Raw genomic sequence first — 24921 nt, 5'->3', positions numbered from 1 at the left:
AGAAAATAAGAAATTTACATATTACAAAAAATATTTCTGAGCACAATGCTCTTTGCATATCAGTCTTTGTATACAGTCTTTTTGGTGTGTATCTTCTTTAGGAGTCGTAACATTAATGTCTTTGAATTGCAGCGTATTATCGTTGCTTAGCACAGCGTTTGAATTCAGTTCACGTGATTCGTGTTTAGAATGGAATTAATTCGAACAATAGATGTTTCTATTATATTGCTCCAATGTCTTTAAACGTAGTATCAGATTCTGAGTGTGTGTGTACTGCCTGGATCTCTTGCGTGTGACTTGAAGAAAATCCAAAGTTTGTTCAATGTGTCAACACGAAATTGTGATCTCCAGCAGTCAAATTTTGGTGGCGTCTACCGGGGTATAAATGGTCAATGAGGGCATAGGAAACACCTCACTGCCTAAGACAGGTGATGAGCTTGTCTTTTACACCAACCTGAAGACCTGCCGGCTTCCACTACACCATACACTTCAAGGTATATTGACATTACGTAAATATTGCTTGACCAGTGTTCCATCACGTTGGTTTCTTCATTGCATTTTCAGTTCCATTTATATGAATCATGTGCTACATGCACAAGTCCTTTGCAGCTCATTAACATCTACTTAAAATACATTTCTTGATATAGTAAGTACATAAATATACCAATATTTACAATTAATCATTACATGAGATAGTTACATTGTTGTCGTATAGCACATATACAGAATTAAATGAAAAATATAGTAAATTTTTACGTTACATTCAATATCATTGTGCTGACATGTGAATTACATTCAGATTTAAATATACATTTTATTTATTTTATTTGTTAGCTCATTCTTTTTTTCTTTTCTTTCCTTTTTTTTCCCTTTCGTTACACTTGCAACATTTGAGGATAATTGTGGCAACTCGCTAGAATATTCAACTTAAAATTCATCTTGCCTCCTGGAATAAAATTTACACATATTTCAAGCTTCAAGACAGCCCTCTGTAGGAGGATAGGTTCATGGGATGATTGCTAACTACTTCATAAATACTAGTAAAGTCATCTCCTACAGTGGACTACACAAAATAAAATATGATAAATAAAATACATGTTAACTTAATATAATGTATGTAAAAGTTCCTATACCTAATACCGTTTCTAAGTGTGGTATCCCCACTATTGCTGTTTCTAAGAGTGGTATTCCTCTATTACCATTTCTAAGAGCGGTGCCCCTCTAAATATCTTAGGATCCTAAAAGTATGTACATCAGTGTGGTAAGTATATATATATATATATATATATATATATATAGTTCAAGTCACTCACTCATGTTCCCATAAAGTTTGTGTAGTTCATCTCCTTCCTTTCATGAGTATCAACCAATATAAATAAATGTTTTACTTAATAAATAAATAAATCTTCTTAGATAATTGCTGCTGCGTTCCATGCTGTATATCCATTCTGTATTTACCTTGTGGTACCTGTAAAATTCTATTCATAAATAAATATGTGTGTATGTCTCTCCATACTGTCAGATAATCACGAATTATATAATGTCAAATATTTCATCAACATGTATAAATTTTTCTAAGGGAGGGATGAGAGTATGAGCCGCAACACAGGACTGACGTTTTGTTTTCTCCTTATTCTCCTTTCTATTTAATGGTGCATTAGTTCAGTTCAGTAGAGGAGCTTTAATTATGTCATTAGATGACTGCTAAATATGTTCTCTTAAATAATTCTTCCAATCTGAAGTGTCAAGCCTACATAACTCCAAAAATTTCATTACAAGTTCCCATTAGATTAGTGTTAAAGTGTTATAGATTTAAATCTACTGGTATATTTCCAACAGTGGCTGCTGTAAATAATTCTTTCCACATAAATCTATACTTTCACCTTTAGTTATAAGAATATATAAGACATCACATAAGTTATTATCTCAGGCATACCAATCTTTCAATAAATAGTATTCTTTCCACTACTTTCATTCTGTATTCCATGAGTACATGTGATATAGCGTTCAAATCTAGTTTCTCCCCGCTCAACATATTCTCAATTACTCATAACATTCTCACCTATCCATTATTCATTCTTCACAAAATAACATATATTTATTCCTCAGCATTATTTATATATATATATATATATATATATATATATATATATTCCTCTTATTCATCATCATTTCCTTTTTTTACTTCAACAACAACAATAATAATAATAATAATAATAATAATACCCTTTTCTCATCTTATATTCCATTTACCTCTCTCCATATTACTATTTATCCTCTTACTAAACTAAAATTACATTCACTCATCTCATTCAGTCACTCACATCACTCATATCAACATTACTATTATCACATGCCTCCTAAAGAAAATAATTCTGTTCAGTTCTCTGCCTCCTCTAATGTGTATATGCCTCCTCTAATGTGTATATGCCTCAATAGCAACTCCTCTTATAACCAAATATCTTATTAGCTATTGGATGGTTCACATTGCTTTCTAGACTTACCTGCATTCATTAGATTGTAAGTATCTGTATAACTTAAATGTAGGCTCATCATAACTGTATATCATATTAATTATCTTCTTCTCATTAGCTAACATTTTACTGTATGTATTTTTTCAAATGTCTGTGTGGATGTAGACCTCTGGGTTTATGTGTTAATGGATATTCTAATGAATAACAGCCAGGGTGTGGAATATTTGCAATTCGGTATGGTCCAGAGTATAAGATCTGCCATTTCCTGTTTAAATGTTTCAGTTTTGTGGGTTTAGGATGTGTTCTTAGTAAAACTAACTGATCAACTTGAAATGTTTGTGCTTTCCTGACACCTCTGTCATATTTCTGCTTTCTTTCCTTAGCTTTGTCACATAATGTTGTGTAAGCTTGTCTTACCTTTTCTTCTAAACTAACATGATTTGTTGTTGCTGTAAATTTAGGTAGAGGGTCTGCCCATTAATTTCTTTCTGTTTTATCCATAATTAATTCAGTTGGTGTGTATCCAGTAGAAATGTGAGTTAAATTGTTCACTATTTGTTCAAATGGTGCTAGGTATTCTACACATTTTGTGTGCTTCTCTGGTGTCCGTGTTCTCATAAACTGTCCAAATTCTCAAAATGTTCTTTCTACTGGGTTTCCTGCTGCGTGAAATCTTGAAATTAAAATATGTTTAACATTCTGTTCTTCAATAAAAGTCTTCCATTTTAAACTGGTAAAATATGCTGCTTTATCCGTGATCATAACTTCAGGTTTTCCTATTCTTACAAAATAATCTGTTAATAGACGTCTGGTAATAGCAGTGGTAGAAACTGAACATAAAGCATATAATTTTAAATACTTTGTGAAAACATCTAACACAGCAAGGATGTATTTTATTCCTCCACGTGCATGTGGATAGGGTCCTGCAATATCTCAAAGAATTAGCTGTAATGGCCTCTTAGGTATGATTTGGGTGCAATTCATTCATGCTTGTGTGATTAGAATATTTGGCTTTCTGACATATGATGCATTTCCTAATATTACTCAATACTCTTCGCCTTAAATTTGGAAAATAGCAATATTGTATAATTTTATCTGTACATTTCGTTACACCATAGTGTCCCCAAGTTCTGTGTGTAAATAAAATAAAATCATCAACATGAGCTTCAGGTAAGCAAACACACCAATGCTGTGATTCAGGGTTTCGTCGGTGAAGTAATACTTCTTTGTGTAATGTGTAATATTTTTCAAGATGTGGGTCTGTTCCTGCACGTAATTTATTCTTTATCTGGATCCACCTGGTATCATTGTCCTGCAATATGGCTAACTTCCTGCACATGTTTTTGTAGTAAGGTGCAAATGTGCCATCATACATGAGTAAAATTTTGAAATCTGATGTTTGTTCTGTCACATCTGAAAATTCTTTTAGGCCTTGTGGTAAACAAGATAGAGCATCGGCTATATTGTTGGATTCTCCTTTTATATATATAATATCAAAATCATATTCTTGTAGTGATGCACACCAGCGTGCAAGACGTGAATGTAATAACTTGCATGATAGCAGGAAAGAAAGAGCTTGATGATCAGTATAAAGCTTAGTACGTTTTCCCCATAGAAAGTAGCGAAACTTGCGAAATGCCCATACTATGGCAAGTGTTTTGCGCTCAGTCACTGAATATGACTTTTCGCATTCAGTGAGCGTGGGGCTAGCAAAACTTATAGGTTTGATGACTGTTTGTTCATCTTCTACATGAATTTGGAATAAAAATGCTCCGAGCCCATAGGAACTTGCATCTGTTACTAGGCAAAAGTCTGACATCATGTCAGGATGACATAACAATGGTGCATTAACTAAAGCATTCTTAATCGCTTCAAAATCTGTCTGACAGAACTCTGTCCATTTCCAAATATTATTTCTTTTGAGTAAAGATAGAAGATGTGGACTGTTAAGAAGGTGGTAGGGTACAAATTTCCTGAAGAATGAAGATGGACCAAGAAAGGCTTTGAGTTGTTTACGATTCTGTGGGGATGGAAAATTCTTTATTGCATCAATTTTTCTTGAGTCTGGATAAATGCCTTCAGTTGATATGATGTGACCAAGGAATTTGATTTCTCTCCTCCCTAATTTCGTCTTTGATAAATTGATAGTGACACCTGCGTCAGAAAATTTAGTCAGAAGTTGCTTCAAAAGATTTACATGTTCTTCCCAAGTAGTGGTGGCAATGACAATGTCGTCAACATAAACTGTGATTTGCGATAACTATTGTGGTCCAAGAACAGCATCTAAGGCTTCAATAAATACTCCAGCACTCACTCGTAGACCAAAAGGTAGAACACAAAATTGATAACTACGTCCCTCATTTACGACTGCTTTTATGGAGGTTCACCTGCCAAAATGATGAGCGGAGGTCGATATTGGTTAAATACTGTACATTATGAAATTTTAAAAGTTGTTCTTCCAAATTTATAGTTCGTGTGTTGATTGGGATTATAACTTTGTTAATTTCTCGTGTGTCCAGCACTAACCTTACACTACCATCCTCTTTATTAACTGCTAGTATCGGATTGCAATATGGTGAATGTGACCTTTCAATGATACCCCAAGCTTGCATTTTTTCAATCTTTTTCAAAACTGCGGGTTTCTTTGACCAAGGAATATTATAATATGTTCTACAGTATGTTTTGTGTGGTTTAACATTCATCTCATAAGTATAGCCTCTAATAATTCCAGGTTTCTCCACAAATACCTCAGCAAATTGCTGCAAAACTTCAAGTAATTCAAGTTGTTGTTCCTTCGTAAGATATTCAGATTCTGTGCATTTCTCATATAAATCATTAGGTTTAATTCCCTGAGATACAGCTTCATTAAAAGTTAAATCACATATGTTTGTTGCTGTTGGATACATAAAATGTAACTGTTCAAATTTACCTTGTTTACTGCTTAAGTTTTTACCCTATGTTAACTCTATTGTCAGTTGTTGTTGGTTTACGGTTAAATGACATTTCCCTTTTCCTAAATCTATGATTGCTTGATATTCATTCAAAAAGTCAATTCCTAATATGCAGTGCATAACTAATTTGTCTACTTCCAGAAAACTGTAATTGAGTGGTATATATGAAAATGTGAAGTTAATTAGCACTTGAAATTTCACATTCTTTGATTTGTTACCGGTGGCACTTATAATGTGACAATTCTGTACTGGCAATGTTTGTATGTTTATTATTTGTTTGAGTTCATTATATAAGGACATTGAAATAACACTTGCTGCTGCTCCTGTATCTAACATTACTTCCACTTCATAACTACCAATCATAACTCGTGTTATAGCCTGAATAATCTTCTTCGTCTTACTGGTACTATTAAAATCTACATCCTGATATAATTCTTTTTCTATTTTCTTACTGTCCTCATATCGGAGAAAACAAATCGTCGGTTCCGTTGCGCTCTGCTCCCTATCGACCGTAACTCGAGCGCTTAGCTCGGTCGTCGTTCGTTTTCCGGGAAATTCGGTTGTTGTTGCGGGTTGGGTTCATTGCCCAACTCAATAATATTTACATTTCTGTCACGCGTCACCCAAGTATCAGCTGTTTGGTTGTTGACATTACCTCGCGTCGCATTGGGAGTTTCGTTAGGTAGGAATTGAGGGTTGCTGTATTGCATGTGTCGTGGCGGTGGTCCATTGTGATTTCCCCATACATTATTTCGCCCATGACTGTAACTGGTATTGTCATTACTGTTATTCCTGCAATACATGTTTGGATGTTGTTTCTCTGAAAATATCCTGGATGGTACCTGTTATCCTCTCTTCTTTGATCTCTATGATTTTGGTTCCTTCTTCTGTTGTTGTTGTTTTGAATATAACTGTTATTGTTCTGATTGTAATTACTGTTCGGATAACCATTATAGTAATAATTACTGTTTCCTTGCCAATGCTGCGAGTTGCTTCTCCTAATATTGAATGGATTTGTCCTAGTGTAGTGCGAATTGTTTCTTTGAGTGTTTTGTTGTGGTGTCAGAGGCGGATTCCAATAGCCTCTGTCATTTCTGTTGTGCGTACGCGAATTGCTTGGATGGATCGGATACAATTGATTGAAATTCCTGATCTCATCTCTGCAAACAACATCTATCTCATCAACATAACTAAAAAAATTCTTTATGTTGTCCTCGGACACTCCTATTAATTTATCACGGTAAGGAAATGGTAAGTGGCTTTTAAGTGTTCTAATTATATCTGGTAAATCTGCTGGTTTTGTCCAATATAATGTTTTGTCTAGGTAGCGTTCGAAGTATTGACGTAAAGTCTCTTTCTTCGGGTTGTAAATTTCTGGATTGTATACTTCTCGTTTTAAACTTTGCTGTTCTGTGATCGACCAGAATTCCTCAAGAAATGCTTGTTCAAACTGTTCAAATGTTTAACATCGTCTTTTCATTGCTGCTCCCCACTTAGCTGCTCTTCCACGTAACAAATTTGTAACATATCGAATTTTATTGGCTTCTAACCAATGTCTCAGGAAAATACCATCAAAAGAGCGGATGAAAACAATCGGATGCACTTTGTCTTTCTCATCACATGAAAATGTCTGAAAGTATCCATGTCGTACTAATGTTTCATCAGCTACTCCCGATGGTATTATGGGTCCTGCATTTTGTGTCAACCTGTGCATAGTATGTGGTGATGTCTGATAGTAATTTTGATCTTGTGGTAGCATTGAAAATGGTTCATTGGGATTTGTATCACTCATTGGTAATTCTATTTTCGGCTGTGTGCTGGGTCTAGCATTATTATGATTCTCATTTATGTTTTGGTTGCCTGTTATGGGTTTTGGTATCACTGACGAACTTGGTATTACATTTTCTTTAAGTTTACGTACCTCTTTCTGAATATTATCTGTTTCTCCCTTTACTTGTTCCTTTGTCTTATCTAAAATGATCTGTGTCATTGTCTCACACTTCTCATCTAAATAATCATCACATAATTTGCATTCATGTACAAGTTTCTCTGCTAGAGTTGTGCCATTCTTTAAAGATGCTACATCTGCTCTGTCTTCAAGTTCTTCTAAATTTTCCTGTAAGGATTTCTGCTCCAATGTTACATCATTTAATCTGTCTGAAAGGTCTGTAATCGTCAGGTCTAAGTGTTCTTGGTTTGTTTTTACGGAATTGTGTGACTGTCGTAATTCGTCAACTTGGGTACTGGTTTTCTGTTGTTCAAAAACTACTGTTAACAATTTCTCATTACATCATTGTAAGTCTGTTTTTGTCTCGTCACTGAATTCCACAAATACCTTTTATTGTCTCGTAACCTTGTCTGATAAGTCAGTAAATTTCCTTTCAAGACTACTGCTGGTTTCTGTCAAGTCAGCAATTTGTCTCGATTGTTTTTCAGAATTTTGTTTTATGTCCCGTGTCAGTTCATCGAATTTAGTGTCAAATTTCCCAATGTCACGTTTTAAATTGTCGTCTAAAGCATCAAATCTTTTGTCTAAAGTGTCAGTTTTCTGTTTTGGTCACCAAGTAACTTCAGAATCTGGTTGAGCATGTCAGAGTCCTGTGTCTTAGTTTCGTCATTTTTTCGTGACTGATTGATGTCTGGTTCTGAAGTTGACATTGTGAATGTCATGTTTTGTCGCGTAGTACTCACTCTCCATTCGCCTGTATATCTTTAAATATAGGGGTTGTTGTCTTAATCGAACCGGTAAAATTATGTCTTGAACATCCTCACGATTATGTTCAATTTTCATTTGACTGTCGGACATGTTTTGCAATGTGTCACTTTCACTAAGCTCGTCCGCGGGAACAATTTCTACGCGTCTAGCGTCCATCTTGCGATTTTCGTAATTAATTGCAAATAAAATTTTCCAGTGGCAAAAAAAAAAAAAAAAAAAAAAAAAAAAAAAAAAAAAAAAAAAAAAAATTAAATATGATATGTTGAAATCTGAAATTTCTCTTATGGAAATGGATATTTCTATATGATTTCTAATTAGAAATTAAATTATTAAACTGGTACTGAAATTTCCATCTCACAAATAAATGACTGTGAATATGCTCTTCACTTATCCTTTGCAATAATAGTAGTAAATCAATTTTAACTACAATTTGAAAAAATAATTTCGAAATAAATGGATCGGAATAAAGGGAGTACAGATGGCTGCTTGAAACTGGAAAAAATGTAAATTTCTGTACTCACCAATTTTTTTTTTTCTTCACTCTTATGATGCAAATGTAGCGTCAAATATACAGTTTTCAATCCAAAATTTTTCTTTCGCGTCCGTGCAAATTATTTTATGGAACGTTACCCTTTTCCTTTCTTTTTTTTTTTTTTTTTTTTTACCAAATTAATTTCCTCAGCATCAAAATGAAAATTAACACAAATTAATAACAGGGAAACCAATATTGTTGTAAATTTCATGCATGTAACATTACAATTGAAATGAACGGGACTTAGTCCAAATTCATTTTCTGATGCTATTAAGTGGTTAAAATTAGATAAAATGTCCAAAATTTATAATAACTGCACTTGTATCAAATGTGAAGATAGCAAGTCCTGTCACCAAGACGCCAATTGTAGTGTACCCTTCTCCTCGGGGTTCTGCCGTGAAAAATAGAAAATCTGATTGGGTTTGGAATTTTGGTGGTTTCAGTTACGGATAGGGCGGACTTCGTATTATTGATTGAGATCGTGCTGTAATTTGACCGTGCATAGCAGACCGGGTCGGCAACACTACAAAAAGCGACTGTACGGAAATAGCATCAGAAACTAATTGAAATTTACCTTATAATCTTGTTAGACACGCAGTATTAATTACAATGTAGTCTTCATGGCTGTCCTCCTAATTTCTCTTGTAGGACGACCCGTCTTTCACTTTTCTCCGTCTGTTGAAAACTTCTTCAAGTTGCCACTGTCATGATCAGTTTACAAATTTGATGATAACTCCCTCGAATCACTATTGAAACAACCTCGCTTTGTAATGTAATTTTAATTTTAATTTCCACCCAAAAGCACATTCAACACATCGCTGAAAAATACACGTCCTTCGTATCAAGACAAGAGAGAGAGTCCTCAATTAGTTCTTAAAAACAAAAACCTACGCAAAACTATAAAGACGGACAAAATTATTTATAAAAATCGGTCGCTGGCGCAGCTCTCTTCTGCGTGCGCGATCGTAAATTATATCTTTGTATTGGCGGAGGCGCGGAAGTCAAAGTACCATTACACTATGTCTGCAATGATAATGTCCGAGAGGACAGCTTTATCGCTTCCTCAGCCTCGCAGGGTCGTAGAGCCACATCACGTCTGCCGAGTCGGTTTACGGGTCATTTGCAGCAGGACGAGTACACGACGTGGATAGTGGGACAATGTAGGGGGCACAAGATCACGTCTGTTAATTTCTTACTTTTCTGATCTGTGACATGACTTTTGAGGTCTCTGGAATGTCACGACACGGCAATTGTCGTCGCGGCTTCCCTTGACGTGGACGCTGTGAGAGATGTGTCGGTAGCAGTGTGTCTGACAAGGACAGTGGTCACAGGAGTGAAACCGCATCATTTTTCCATAAAAGTCCCCATTCTGAGCACACTTGAAGATACACGCACCAACATGTGGAGGTCGAGAGGAGGAAGAAGCATTGCAAGATAACATTTGTGGTACTCGTTCAAGCCTGACACCTGGCGCAATAGTACGAGGTGGCCTCAAGTACATAACAAGATTACGTCTGTTAATTTCTTACTTTTCTGACCTGTGACATGACTTTTGAGGTCTCTGGAACATCTTCTGACAACATAATGCGCAAACCGAATCACCTCAATCCAGAGGGCGGTCAGCTGTTGCCGTGGCCAGTGAGTTCTCCGCACCTCTAGTCTGTTTCATAAATTTGGCCACAGGCCGCTGAGAGAATATTGTGCCACCACTGTGACTGATGACCTCTGGCACAGAGTATATGTAAGAATAAAATATAAGAATTAATATAAGGACTGATATAAGAACGAAATATAAGAATGTGGGCATTTAAAAGGATTGTAACGCCTGAAAATATTGTACACACATATACTATATAATAAATGCATGACACTTATTGTGAAACACAGTCATAATTTTACAATTAGTATAATGCCCTTGTATACTTAACTTGATAAGAAACATCATGTAGTAATCTTCTATGGACATGGGTAGATAAATGTAAAATAAATAAAATAAATAAATAAAAGCAGTAATTGGGTTTTGAACGTGGGGCACAAAACTGAGAGGCTGCATCACTAGCCATTGTGACACCATTTCACCTGAGATTACTGTGCTCTAAAAGACACACACGTAAAGTAGCTAAAAAACTTTGACTGTTGTTTTCCCGAATAAGCTTAGACATGTGTTAGCTTATTTTGACTCCTCTTGCACTGTGCAAAGTTTAAGTTACAGCACTCGGCATTTTCTCCTCATTGAGCCAGCTCGATGTACGGCCAGGTCAGAGTCGAGCCGCTGATGCTACCTGAGGTGGCGCCTCCCTACTAAATGTATTCCCTCAAATCACCTAAAATATAATAGTGTATGTTCTTACTATACTGCAGACCCACAATAAGAAAAGTGGTATTTGTTTTCATTCCTGATGTTGCAGTTTTAATGGCCAGATTCCTGATGTTGCAGTTTTAATGGAAAGCAGTGTAATTTCCCAGACGAGTGAAGATACAAAGTGAGAAGCTCGTCTTACTTTCACATTTCTTACAATAATCAAACTATTCGAGCAAATCAGATCTCTGTAAAGTCATTTCTACATCTGCAATCTGCAAGACACCTTATAGTTTGCAGTGGAAGGTACCTCCGCTACCACTGTCACTGCAGAAGAAGTTATCAAAAAGTTTCTGTTCGAGGGCACTGTTGTAGTGTATATGCGACACAGCACATGTCCGATGGTGATATATGAGCTCTGATGTGTAGGGACAGCTTAGTGAGGCATTCGTGTCTTCCTGACACGTGTGCGGAAAAAGTGTGCCGTGGCAATATTAGTACCAAATGTGTCCAAACTGGACCAATGTGCTGCTGTTCTTTTCTCAGCTGCTGAAGGACAAACACCAGTCAGAGAACAGAGAATGTGTTTCGGGCAGCACATCTGTTGAAAACCACAGTTCAGGAATCGTACACCAACTTCCGTGCCTGTGACAGTTTGACACGAGACGCCAGCTGATCTAGGAGGTTGGCTTCACCCATTAGAGATAAATGGGAGACACTCGAGCACCTGCCCTTCAGTCCCAATTTCTCCCTGTTCGATTATCCTGCCGGCGGTACCTTAAAAAAGTCCCCGAAGGGTCGACAATTCCTGCCGGACGAAGGTGTGCGGCAGGCAGTTACGGACTTCTCTGCGAGCAGGACACGGTGTTCTTCCGAGCAGGTGCCTTCGACTTGGTGTGTAGGTGGGAGGATTGCCTCAGTGCTCACAGCCATTTTGCGCGATTGCAATCCCAGACTGTACGGCCTTCGAATGGGAACTTTTTGATTGCCCTTTATAATTAATGTTTGTCAGAATGTCTATACACAAATAGTACCAAGGAATACATTTCACTGTGAGTACTTCACTTACAAAAAAGGAAAAATCGATAATTTGTCCTTGTACTCCTCCACGTAGTAGGTGAATATGGATTGGGGCTAAGAAATGGAAGAGGAAGCCACCTGGTAGAATTTTTCACAGAGCATAACTTAATCATAGCTAACACTTGGTTCAAGAATCATGAAAGAAGGTTGTATACATGGAAGAACCCTGGAGATACTAAAAGGTTTCAGATAGATTATATAAAGGTAAGACACAATTTAAAACCTGGTTCCTAAATCTCAAAGACATTTCCAGGGGCAGATGTGGACTCTGAGCACAATCTATTGGTTATGAACTGTAGATTAAAACTGAAGAAACTGCAAAAAAGATGGGAATTTAAGGAGATGGGACCTGGATAAACTGAAAGAACCGGAGGTTGTACAGAGTTTCAGGGAGAGCATAAGGGAACAATTGACAGGAATGGGGGAAAGAAATACAGTAGAAGAAGAATGGGTAGCTTTGAGAGATGACATAGAGAAGGCAGCAGGGGATCAAGTAGGTGAAAAGCCGAGGGCTAGTAGAAATCCTTGGATAACAGAAGAAATATTGAATTTAATTGATGACAGGAGAAAATATAAAAACGCAGTAAGTGAAGCAGGCAAAAAGGAATACAAACGTCTCAAAAATGAGATCGACAGGAAGTGCAAAATGGCTAAGCAGGGATGGCTAGAGGACAAATGTAAGGATGTAGAGGCTTGTCTCACGAAGGGTAAGATAGATACTGCCTACAGGAAAATTAAAGATACCTTTGGAGAAAAGAGAACGACTTGTATGAATATCGAGAGCTCAGATGGAAACCCAGTTCTAAGCAAAGAAGGGAAAGCAGGAAGGTGGAAGGAGTATATAGAGGGTCTATACAGGGGCGATGTTCGTGAGGACAATATTATGGAAATGGAAGAGGATGTTGATGAAGATGAAATGGGAGATACGATACTGCACGAAGTGTTTGACAGAGCACTGAAAGACCTGAGTCGAAACAAGGCCCCGGGAGTAGACAACATTCTATTAGTGGATGCATATTCAATAAAGTGAGGAAACGTCAAATTTCACCTGTAAAAGGTACAGGAAATTTAAATAACAGTGCTGCAGACGCTATTCCAAAGGGTGTAGTACAATTTTCGACAGAGTCATCGAGTTCATCGAGGATGATGATGCTGTGCCAAAGATGAGTTTCCCAGTGGATTTAGAAATACTTGCCTATATGATTGTTTCACGTGCATATGGTAACTGTGGGCACTGTACAGTGACAGTGACCGTATTAGCATTTTAAGTAATTGATAATAATAAAGTGTAAAGTTTGTAAGTACGCTGTTCAGTTCAAGACTTCTGCTCTCCACGGGAAGATGTATGAGGTGAATACAAGATTGAGTTGTGGCATGAGATGCTTAGGTGTAGGCAGAGAAGGCACAAATCTGTTTTGTGGCTTGATGAACTTGCCTGCCGGCCGGTGTGGCCGAGCAGTTCTAGGCGCTTCAGTCGGGAACCGCGCAACTGCTACGGTCGCAGGTTCGAATCCTGCCTCGGGCATGGATGTGTGTGATGTCCTTAGGTTAGTTAGGCTTAAGTAGTTCTAAGTTCTAGGCGACTGATGACCTCAGCTGTTAAGTCCCATAGTGCTCAGAGCCATTTGAACCATTTTTGAACTTGCCTGCACTAGTATCTAGGATCAGTGATTACAACAGAACACTTTTCAGTACTCTTGGAGTTGAGTGCAAGGATATGAAAGCAGCTATTGAGGAAGCTGTAGACATTAACAATGAAGGGGAAAAAGACATTGTGAGTCTCTTGTGACGAAACCTGGATGAAAAGGGGCAATACACTACATCGTGGTGTAACATGTCATTAGTGTAGATACAGGGAAAATCTTAGTCTTCCAAGTAATGAGCAAGTATTGCTCTCAGTGTGACACAAGAAAGAACAATGGTGGCAGTGAAGAAGAAAGGTGGCAGCAGGAGCACAAGAAAGTATGCAGCAAGAAACTTGGGGCTAAGTGGTGGAATGGAAGCAGCGGGGACAAAACTAATATTCCAGAGGTCAGTTGAAAAATATGGTGTTAGTTATGTGAAGTTTCTAGGTAATGGACCTTCCAGTGCTTTTAAGACTGTTTGAGAGAGCAATTGTTATGGCTCACAAAAACTAAATTTGAAAACCTGGACTGTGTGTGGCATATTCAAAAGTGAATGGGGGGTAGACTACTCTAATTGAAGAAAGAAATGAAAGGCAAGAAATTAGAAGGAAGTTCACACTTACAAAAAACCCATCGGGGGTAACTTCGTAGTGTGGAAACAATGTGCAAGTCGTGTGGGCAAATTCTTTCATAGACTTTCCACAGATGGTGATCCTCAACATTCCCTTTGTGACATATAGTGATGCAAATATCTTCAGGCAGAAGCCAGTGGAAAGCCATACACTAACAAACATCGTTTGCCACTTGCTGTTTTAGATGCTATAAAACTAACTTTCAGGTATCTAGCCAATCCTGAACTGCTGAAAAAATGTGTACACGGGAAAACACAGAATGTAAATGAGAACTAGAATCACCTTGTTTGGATGCGTTGTCCAAAAACACTATTTGTATCCTCAATTGTTGTGAACATCCCTTCATGTGACGTCTGTCTAGCATTCGATAGTAGAAATGCAGGTAAGGTTAAGCGCATGCAGAGACCGGCCTTCCATCCAGGTGCATTCACACTCGAGACGCACACAAGCATTGATGAAGCATTACTGGAGAAAGCTCAGGCAGCAGAAAGAAAAATGCAAAATTTGAAGTATCAACAATGTAGAAAAAGACAGATTGCGATTCGCCTTAAAGAAGACACGACACGTAAGTTGCAGACAGGCCCACCCAACCGCCCCCCCCCCCCTCCCCCCCCTCCCACACACACACACACACACACACACACATACACACACACACACACACACACACACACACACACAGCGAGATGCTGCAGTCGGCAGTCATGTGTGCATGAGACGTGCCTGCTACTCCAGGAAGACGAGGAAGAAAAAAAAGATTCAGGACATGGGCATCATTAGTCACTAGATGTACACCAATATTGTCAAAAATTTAAATAAAAAGTTTAAATGTCAATTGCCATAAACTGACTTTTCTTAGCTATAATGTACCTTTTTCTCAGGAACTGTAAAAGCTAACATTCTGATATTTGCTGTAGTTCTTAAGATTACTGAATAATCCTGCTCAGCAGTTTTCCATTATATTTTCTCTGAGAAAAGTTCTCCTTTAAAATTTGAGAAATATAGAGCAGTCCCTGGTAACACAAAACTGAAAAATTAATTTCAAAGCAACTACGACCTTAAACAAAAATCGGTTCCACACACTTATGTAGATGTAAACTGTGAAATTCCACTTTTATTGCTCGAGTAGTTTACGAGAAAAGGTTATAGAAATAATGGTTCAAAATGGTTCAAATAGCTCTGAGCACTATGGGACTTAACATCTGAGGTCATCAGTCCCCTAGAAATTAGAACTACTTAAACCTAACTAACCTAAGCACATCACACACATCCATGCCCGAGGCAGGATTCGAACCTGCGACCATAGCAGTCACGCGGTTCCGGACTGAAGCGCCTAGAACCGTATGGCCACTGCGGCCGGCTAAACAGTGGTAATTGAAAAATAAAATCCTTATAAGATGTTTGTCATCATGCATTGTCAACCAAAAACTGCACAGAATATCAAGCATTATGTTGTACATAATAGCCTCAAGTTTAGTATTTTAGCTGTCATATTGTTGGAGATACATATGTGAAAGTACAAGAACACATTTTGCCCTATGCCTGTCCTTAGAGAGTATCATTTTCTTATTAGTACTCTCCACATTCAGGAAGACCTTCAGGGTTTGATGATGATCATTCAGATGCTTGAATCCACAATGATCCAGGTTGGTGTTCTTGAGGACTGCCAAATGTGATGAACTATGATCATTTCACCATCATATGATATTTGCATGCAGGGGGGAAGGTTCAAAAATTGGCTGCATGGATACCACATGGTCCAAGCCAAAATCACAAAAATCAGTGGGTAGCCATATGTGCGTCTCTGCTTATTTATCGTCCACTGGCTCGTGAACAACACTGACCATTCCTATCCTGTATCGTGACTAGTGGTGAGAAAAGGTTCCTTTATGATAACGTAAGGAAAAGAAATGAGGCTGAGCCCAAATTAAGCAGCAACTCCCTGCGTAAAGACCTGTGCACATCCACAAAAAATAATTTTATGCATCTGGTGGAACGGCAACGGAGGGGTGTACTTCCCCGAGGTGTAACAGTCACTGCTGACGATAACTGTCAAAAACTGACACATCTTGCAGATGTAATCTGAGAACAGTGACCAGGAAGATGGGGTCAAGTGATGCTGCTCCACAATAATGCATGCCTGCATTCTGCTAGACTGACAGGAATTGGATTGGGAAGTCACACCACACCCATCTGATCTTGCACCCTCAGTTTTCACCTTTTCTACTCTCTATCAAACAACTTTAAAGGAAATTCATTTCTGGATGAAAATGTGCTTCAAACATGGCTCAACAAGTTCTTTGCCTCAAAACCAAATGATTTCTACTGCTGCAGAACTGAAATGTTACCCCAGACGTTGTAAATAGTGATGGAGAACATATTATTGACGACTAAAGACTGTTATGTGTGTCTTTTGTGTTTATTAAACTTATGGAAAAATGCTACGAACTTATGCACTAAACCGATACATTGTATTGGAGTTTAATTGCTTTTACTTTAAGATATTCATAATTTTTTGATTTCCATCAAAGATTCTCTGTTTTGCTGGCAACAACTGGAAGTAAAATCCATTACAATTTTCTCTACCAGCTTGTCCCCAAATAAACGACAGCACAATCGTGGTTTGTTTCAGATTGGACGTGACAGATTGCAGAACACTCGGCGGGGCCCTGTTCTCCTACCTCGTCGGGCTGCCGCGACTTCACACGCTTCGAATGGAAAATATGGCTTTTGCGAGGCTGCAACCGGGTGTGAGCAGCATCCTCGAATTGTCAGGTGTGCGCTGCCTGACATTCGATTATTCCGTTGTCGCTGGAGTTCCGTTTGAAAAGTTTCCAGAAAAGCTCGTCAATCTCAGGTAACAAAAGATCTACACCTGTTAGATTACCCTGCAATTCACACTGTGTGTTTGGCAATGGGTTCCTAAATATAGAGCATACCAAGAAGTGGTACAGAATGGGACAGTGCTTTAATGCCACTGCTTATCAGTATGACATCCTGAAGACACATTCCAGTTGGAAACTGCTGTCTTCCAGCCACATATTTGAGCCATCATATCCCTGTACAGTTTTTACCCACCGTACTTCCCTCCAATAACAAACTGACAATTTGTTTGTGTCCCAGGTTGGGACCTACTGACAAATCCTTTCTTTTAATCAAGTTGTGCCATAAATATTTTTCTTCCCCAGTTTCTGTCTACTTTCTCCTTGGGTATTCGATTTACCCATCTAATCTACAGCATTCTTTTGCACCATCTTATTCCAAAAACTTCTATTCTTTTCTTATCTGAACTGTTTATTTTACATGTTTCACATTTATATGAGGCTTTACTCCAGCCAGAAAAGACTTCCTGTGCTCTTTTTCAGAAGTGATTTTCTTCATATTTTCACTTGCTGCTTCACGTCTTCTCTACTTTAACCAGCATCATTTATTTTGCTGCTCAAATAGCAAAACTCATTCACTCATTTAGTATCTCATTTCTGAATCTGATTCTCTCAGTACTGCCTGATTTAATTTGACTACATGCCATTACCCTCATTTTACTTTTGTTGATGTTCATCTTATAATCTCTTTCCAAGACAGTAGCCATCCTGTTAAACTGCTTTTCCGAGTCATATGGTCCCTCTGACAGGATTATAATGTCAGCAGCAAACCTTTTCTCTGTCAGAATTAAAATGTCGCCAACAAACTTCAAACAGAAAACAACACAACTAAGAAATTAACAGGAAAGCTACACCTTAATAACATCATATTCGTATAAATGATTGACAGGTAGATAATAAAATGAAATTAAATTAAAGCATCGTCAGTAGAGCTCATAAAGGGAGCAGCACAGTACTGATCAATGAAGAGCAATATATAGAAAAAAAATCAAAGATTTCATCTGTGGTGTCACCGCCAGACACCACACTTGCTAGGTGGTAGCTTAAATCGGTCGCGGTCCATTTAGTACAAGTCGGACCCGCGTGTCGCCACTGTGTGATCACAGACCTAGCGCCACCACAAGGCAGGTCTCGAGATACGATATAGCACTCGCCCCAGTTGTACGGACGACATTGCTAGCGACAATACGGATGAAGCCTTCCTCTCATTTGCCGAGAGCCAGTTAGAATAGCCTTCTGCTGAGTCCATGGCTACGACCTAGCAAGGCGCCATTAGCCTTACCTAGTTTGAGAGTTATCGTATAAATGTCTCAAGAAGAACGCTGTATTCATTAAAGAATAAAAGTTAAGTATAAAGCAGCTACGTACTTTTCTTGCTACCATTCAATAGTTATCCTGTTCCAGACTTGACGCCGGTCGGCGTGTGTGTACGCGTGCCTTTCTTTCGGCTCCCTTCCCAGTGTGGCGTAGCAAGCTTGTTACGCCACATCATCATCTCCTTGAACAATATCAGAAAACTGAAATCCAATCCAGCAGCACATTTCCTGACACACATAACAAACAATTTCAAAGACATCAAACACATACTCACAGGTAAACAAAAACAACACATCACACAATAGAACCCAAAATCTCCAACACTGAGGCTGACCTGAGGTTCACAAACCCCTTATTCCAGTGAGGGCCATTATCAACTTGATGAATGCACTACCTACCATGTGGCAAAACACATGAAAAAATTGTAACACAGCAATATGAAATGAAGAGCAGCAGAACAGTGAAACACACAACTGAGTGCATAACACAAATAAAAGACTTACACATATCACAAACAGCACCTCTCATAATTTTCAACAAAGAGAATATGTACAACTTGATACCCAGTGCAGACACAATAAAACTAATTGAAGAAAATCTACTGACATTTAACAAACTACCGGCAGAAATGAAAAGACCAAAACCCTTCAAGCAATCACATCCAAAAATTACTTCCAGTTTGAAAAGGAATTTTACTTACAAAAAGATGGCCTTCCAGTGTGATCGTCAGTATCAGAAACATTGGCAAACATATTTATCAGCCACATAGAAAACACATTCTTTGATAAAAACATCATAAGGAAATGACACATAATTGTTTACTGGTACAGGTGGCAGGGGTAAAATACAGGGAACGAAAGGCTATTTACAATTTGTACAGAAACCAGATGGCAGTTATAAGAGTCGAGGGACATGAAAGGGAAGCAGTAGTTGGGAAGGGATTGAGACAGGGTTGTAGCCTCTCCCCGATGTTGTTCAATCTGTATATTGAGCAAGCAGTGAAGGAAACAAAAGAAAAATTCGGAGTAGGTATTAAAATTCACGGAGAAGAAATAAAAACTTTGCTGTCTCTGATAGAATTACAATGACATCGGCAAACCTCAAAGGACTTGGAAGAGCAGTTGAACGGAATGGACAGTGCCTTGAAAGGAGGATATAAGATGAACATCAACAAAAGCAAAACGAGGATAATGGAATGTAGTTGAATTAAGTCGGGTTATGTTGAAGGAATTAGATTAGGAAGTGAGACACTTAAAGTAGTAAATGAGTTTTGCTATTTGAGGGGCAAAATAACTACATTTTATATCTTCTCTACTTCGACCATCAGCAGACTGGCAATGGCAAGGAAAGCATTTCTGAAGAAGAGAAATTCGTTAACATCAAGTATTGGTTTAAGTGTCAGGAAGTCGTTTATAAATAGTTTGTACAAGAAGAGAATAGAAGCTTTCGAAATGTGGTGCTACAGAAGAATGCTGAAGATTAGATCGGTAGATCACATAACTAATGATGAAGTATTGAACAGAATTAAGGAGAAGAGGAGTTTGTGGCACAACTTGACCAGAAGAAGGGATCGGTTAGTAGGACATGTTCTGAGGCATCAAGGGATCACAAATTTAGCATTGGAGGGCAGCGTGGAGGGTAAAAATCGTAGAGGGAGACCAAGAGATGAACACACTTAGCAGATTCAGAAGGATGTAGGTTGCAGTAGGTACTGGGAGATGAAGAAGCTTGCACAGGATAGAGTAGCATGGAGAGCTGCATCAAACCAGTGTCTGGACTGAAGACCACAACAACAGCAACAAATCTGTGGATGTCATAATCTGTAGGGTGAATGAACCAACAGAGTAAATAGATAAACTTCATACAGACATAAACAGCATGAAAATAAATAAATAAATAAATAAATTCAATTCACCATGGAAAAAGAAACACAAAATCAAATACATTTCGTGGATATAACAATAAAGAGAGACAGCAGTAGGCAAACATTTGACATATTCAGAAAGCGAAGAGCCACAGATACAATTACACATGCTTCAACCAACTATCAGTAAAATAAAAAATTATCAGCCCTATGACATATACCACTCAGCCAAGAAAACCATGAAAAAGAATTACAACCATACAACTAATTGCCAAACAATGTTTATAAAATCCATATAGTGCAAAAGACTCAACCCCAAAATCAAAATATAACTAAAGAAAAATGAAAACAAGCAGAGAACACAAACACTTAAAAATGCCATAGACACTACAACACACAAAGAAACACAAACTAACAGACATAACTAACAGAAAGAAATGGCGCAATTTAATATACACACAGAATAACAAATACACTAGAGAAACAGGGATTACACATTGCTTATGGAATGAGATACCCATTCCTGTCACATTTACAAACAACAACAGACAAACCAGATATATACCAAGGAGTGTACCACCGAGACTGTATGCTCTTCCTAAAGTGCATAAAGAAGGTCTGCCTTTACGGCCTATAGTCAGTAATATTGACGCACCCACATATGATTTAGCCAAACATCTAGCTTCTTTGTTGAGACCATTTGTTGGCAAATGTTCACACCATATACGGAACTCTGCTGATTTTATTAATAGACTGGGGGCTCTCCACTTAAGGCGGGGTAGGACGTCAGACTTGGAGCAGGAGAGGCACCACAGGACATTTTATTTTCTGCTGTCTATACTTTTACAAATAAAGTCATAAAACTTTGTCAGCATGACCAGGAAGGATTCAGTATTCACAATCATAGCAGTGGAAGTGCAAAAATATAACAAAATGATTTTTTTTTTAGGTATGAAATTTCATCATTTTTTCGCTTACTGTTGGCTGCATTTGTTGCTGTAGGTACATTTTTCTTCACAAGTAAGAGAGATTCTTTGATGAATTTTGCACAGCATACAAACCATACTTACAGGTGTATGAAACTCTAGAATTTTCCAAATCTATTAAAAGCTGTGGTAAAAATTGAGATAATTAACTACAAAATCTAATTTTTTTTCTAAACATAAAGTATAAAACATAACAGCTCATTCATTTTTTCAAAAATTAAATAGATTCTAGAGTTTCAGACAGCTGTAAGTACGGTTTGTATGCTGTGCAAAATTCATCGAACAGTCTCTCTTACTTATGAAGAAAAGTGTACCTATAGCAACAAATGCAGCCAATAGTAAGTGGAAAAATGATGAAATTTCACATGTAAAAAAAATTATTTTGTCATGTTTTTTAACTTCCGCTGCTACGAGTGTGAATCCTGAATCCTTCCTGGTCGTGCTGACAAAGTTTTATGAATTTACTTGTAAAAGTATAGACAGTGGAAATTAAAATGTCCTGTGGTGCCTCTCCTGCTCAAAGTCGGCTCGTTTGACGTCCTACCCCCTTTAAGTAGTTCAGATCTTCTAGTGAGTTTTGATGTAATTTCCCTTTTCACAAGAGTACCTCTTGCAGATTCCTTGATTCTAATTGGTCAACAGTTTGAATCAGACATTATGTTGAAACAAAGCAGTACTCTTTCCTCAACTTATTTTATGTTTAACCAGGAATATTATGAACAGTCTGACGGTGTCACCATGGGCAGCCCTCTGTCTCCTCTGGTGGCTAACCTCCTTATGGAGGATTTTGAGGAGAGAGCACTTGAATCAGCGGTCTGTAAATGAACTGTTTTTTGGAGCTATGTCGATGACACTTTCATAGTGTGGCCCCACAGAGAAGAAAAGTTAATGGAGTTTTTTCATCATCTTAACTCCATCCATGAGAATATTCGATTTACTATGGAACTAGAGAAAGATGGCTGCCTTCCATTCCTGGATGTTTTGGTTAAACAGAAGAGCGACGGCACTGTGGGACATTCTGTCTATCGGAAGCCCACTCACACTGATTTGTATTTGCATTTATCAAGTTGCCATCACCCATCCCAGACTGTGAGTGTACTTAAAACCCTTGTACACAGGGCACACACGGTGTCGGATGCAGAGAATTTGCCTATGGAACTGGCACATTTGAGGATGGTGTTCAGAGACAATGGGTGCTTGACCCGGCAAATTAACAGGGCGTTCTCAACTAGAGCCAGGAACCGGGAAGTGGATAAAGAGGAGAACGTCCCAGCCAAGTCCCTAGCTTTTCTTCCCTTTGTCGGAAATATCTCCTTCAAGATAGCAAGGATTCTTAATCATTTTCATGTGAAAGTGGTTTTTTGTCCGCCTTCTACGATTTCGGATTTGCTGGGATGGATGGATGAAGGATGATTTGTCACTGCGGAAGGCGGGAATTTACATAATACCATGTTAATGTGGTATGGCCTAAATAGGACAGACAATGCGTACAGTGGAAGAGTGTTGTACAGAACAACAACGATGCACTCACCTACTGCAAGCCAGTAAGTCCGCAGTTGCGGAACATTGTATTTCTAATGGACATTCAATGGAGTACTACAAAACTTCGATTTTGGCCACTGCAAAAACTTTTTGGACTCCATTATCAAAGAATCAGTGGAAATACGCATTGCGGGAAATCTAATGAACCGTGACAGTGGTTACCAATTGAATAATGCATGGAATCCCATTGTCTCCGAAATTTGCTCGAGACGAAGACCCCAGAAGAGTTCGATAGCTGCGGCCAGTGACAATACCCACGGCAGCTGAGTATTGCAATTCCACCAGCAAGGGCGCTGCCACTGGGAGGTGTGGCCCTATCTGTCTCTGCGACTGCAACGCATGCGCAGCATTACTATCAGTGCACTATATAAGATGGAGTTGAGAACGTCTTTGTCAGTCCTCGTTCGGCTCACCTGAAGATGGTTGGCAGTTGTACAGTCGAAATATCGTGCAGTGAAGTTTATGACGACTGGCTGCAAGCCCGAAATCTTTTTGAACACAGGAATATACTAGTTAGAATGCCAAGAACATGAACCAGTATATCTGGTGATGACAGGTGGGAATTTCAAAACAAGGTGGCGGTGGTGGTTGTTGGGATGTTTAAGGGGGACTAAACAGCTAAGGTCATCAGTCCCCCTCAAAACAAGGTATAAAGAACTTGTAAGAAGTTGGAAATATAAGAATAGCAATTCTACCTCTGCTGGATACCTGATAAAACAAGGGCATGAACTATCCAACATGGAACAGGACATGAAAATTATTAAGGTGAACAACTACAACAAAAAAACTCCAGACATTACAGGGAAACTTTCATATACAAAGAGTCCTTGCAATGAATAAGGAAGTACTTAATGAGAAAATCAATAAAAGCAGTTACTCACAGATCAGTCATTAAAACAATAACAGAGATGTGGAACATCTCTCTCTCTCTCTCTCTCTCTCTCTCTCTCTCCTCTCTCTCTCTCTCTCTCTGTCACACACACACACACACACACACACACACACACACAACAAATGAAAAATATCAAGCCATACACACAACATAAACAAAAGACGAAAGATAAGCACACAGCGACAATTGGCATTACCCGTGGTAAACACCACATGGTGAACACATAGTGAAAGTGCAAGTGAGTTGTTGCAATAAAGGTGGGTGAAAAAATAACAGAAATCCGCCATCTGGATTATGGGGAACAAGCGAACACATCTCCAGGACCACACATATGAACTAGCATCAATGGAAATCATAAGTAACACCAAATGATAATTTAACCTCATGAAACTAGTGCTATAAATGTTGTTTCTAATCGGAAAAACAAGAGAAAAACATAAGAAAACATAACATAGTAACATATTTGGACTACTACCTAATGCATTTTTATCATAGATATAAAAACAAATATGTATTTCAGGCCACTAAAGATGCTTCATAAATGAAAGAAGTGAAACGCATATGGCAAAAAACAAACTGCCTTTCATTTAGTTGCAAAGACAAAACGTACCTCCAAGAAAAAATATTTCTTATCGCTGAACTTCAAAACCCTTTCCAAATTTTTTGTCCATATCTGTCACAGCTTCCCAACATTTCCACTGAATAATATTATGATAGCTGCAACCGTGTTTCACTCCCTTCTCAGCTGCTACCACCTTCATTTTATCTGCATCTTTTTCCACTCACATGAAGCATATGATACCACCTGGTGTCACTGTAACTCGATCCCATGGCTCTGATTTCAAGCTTCGGGAATCTGTGAGTCCAGTGGCTACACATACTCCTTTTTTTTTTTCTTTTATGATGTCTTGAGGCCTTCAGCTGCCATTCTCTTTATTTCCTGTACGATTGTACAATTTCGGCCTTAGGCCATTTTCAAGTATTTTTATGCATGATTTTTTAGTAGCAGATTATGTCATTCACATCGTTGTTCCTGTGACATCATGTTATGCTCATAAAATAAATCCAATGTGTTCATGCTATTTTAGGAGCATGTTACTTTTGAGCAGTTACATTACATAACATTTTT

At 38.2% G+C, this 24921-nt stretch overlaps 1 protein-coding gene across 2 annotated transcripts in view; it reads left to right on the top strand.

The window, feature by feature from the left end:
• LOC124591661 overlaps nt 1–17026 on the top strand; it is a 238492-nt gene extending 221466 nt beyond the window's left edge. For both annotated transcript variants that reach the window (XM_047131756.1, XM_047131755.1), the window contains exon 7: nt 16942–17026. The gene's annotated coding sequence lies outside the window, so the exon portion shown is untranslated. The remainder of the gene's footprint in view (nt 1–16941) is intronic.
• Nucleotides 17027–24921: the final 7895 nt, after the last annotated feature.

Source organism: Schistocerca americana, unplaced genomic scaffold (assembly GCF_021461395.2).
Source record: "Schistocerca americana isolate TAMUIC-IGC-003095 unplaced genomic scaffold, iqSchAmer2.1 HiC_scaffold_86, whole genome shotgun sequence".
NCBI classification, from domain to species: Eukaryota; Metazoa; Arthropoda; class Insecta; order Orthoptera; family Acrididae; genus Schistocerca; species Schistocerca americana.
Note: the sequence above shows the minus strand (reverse complement) of the source record. Positions and strands in the feature narration are given on the sequence as shown.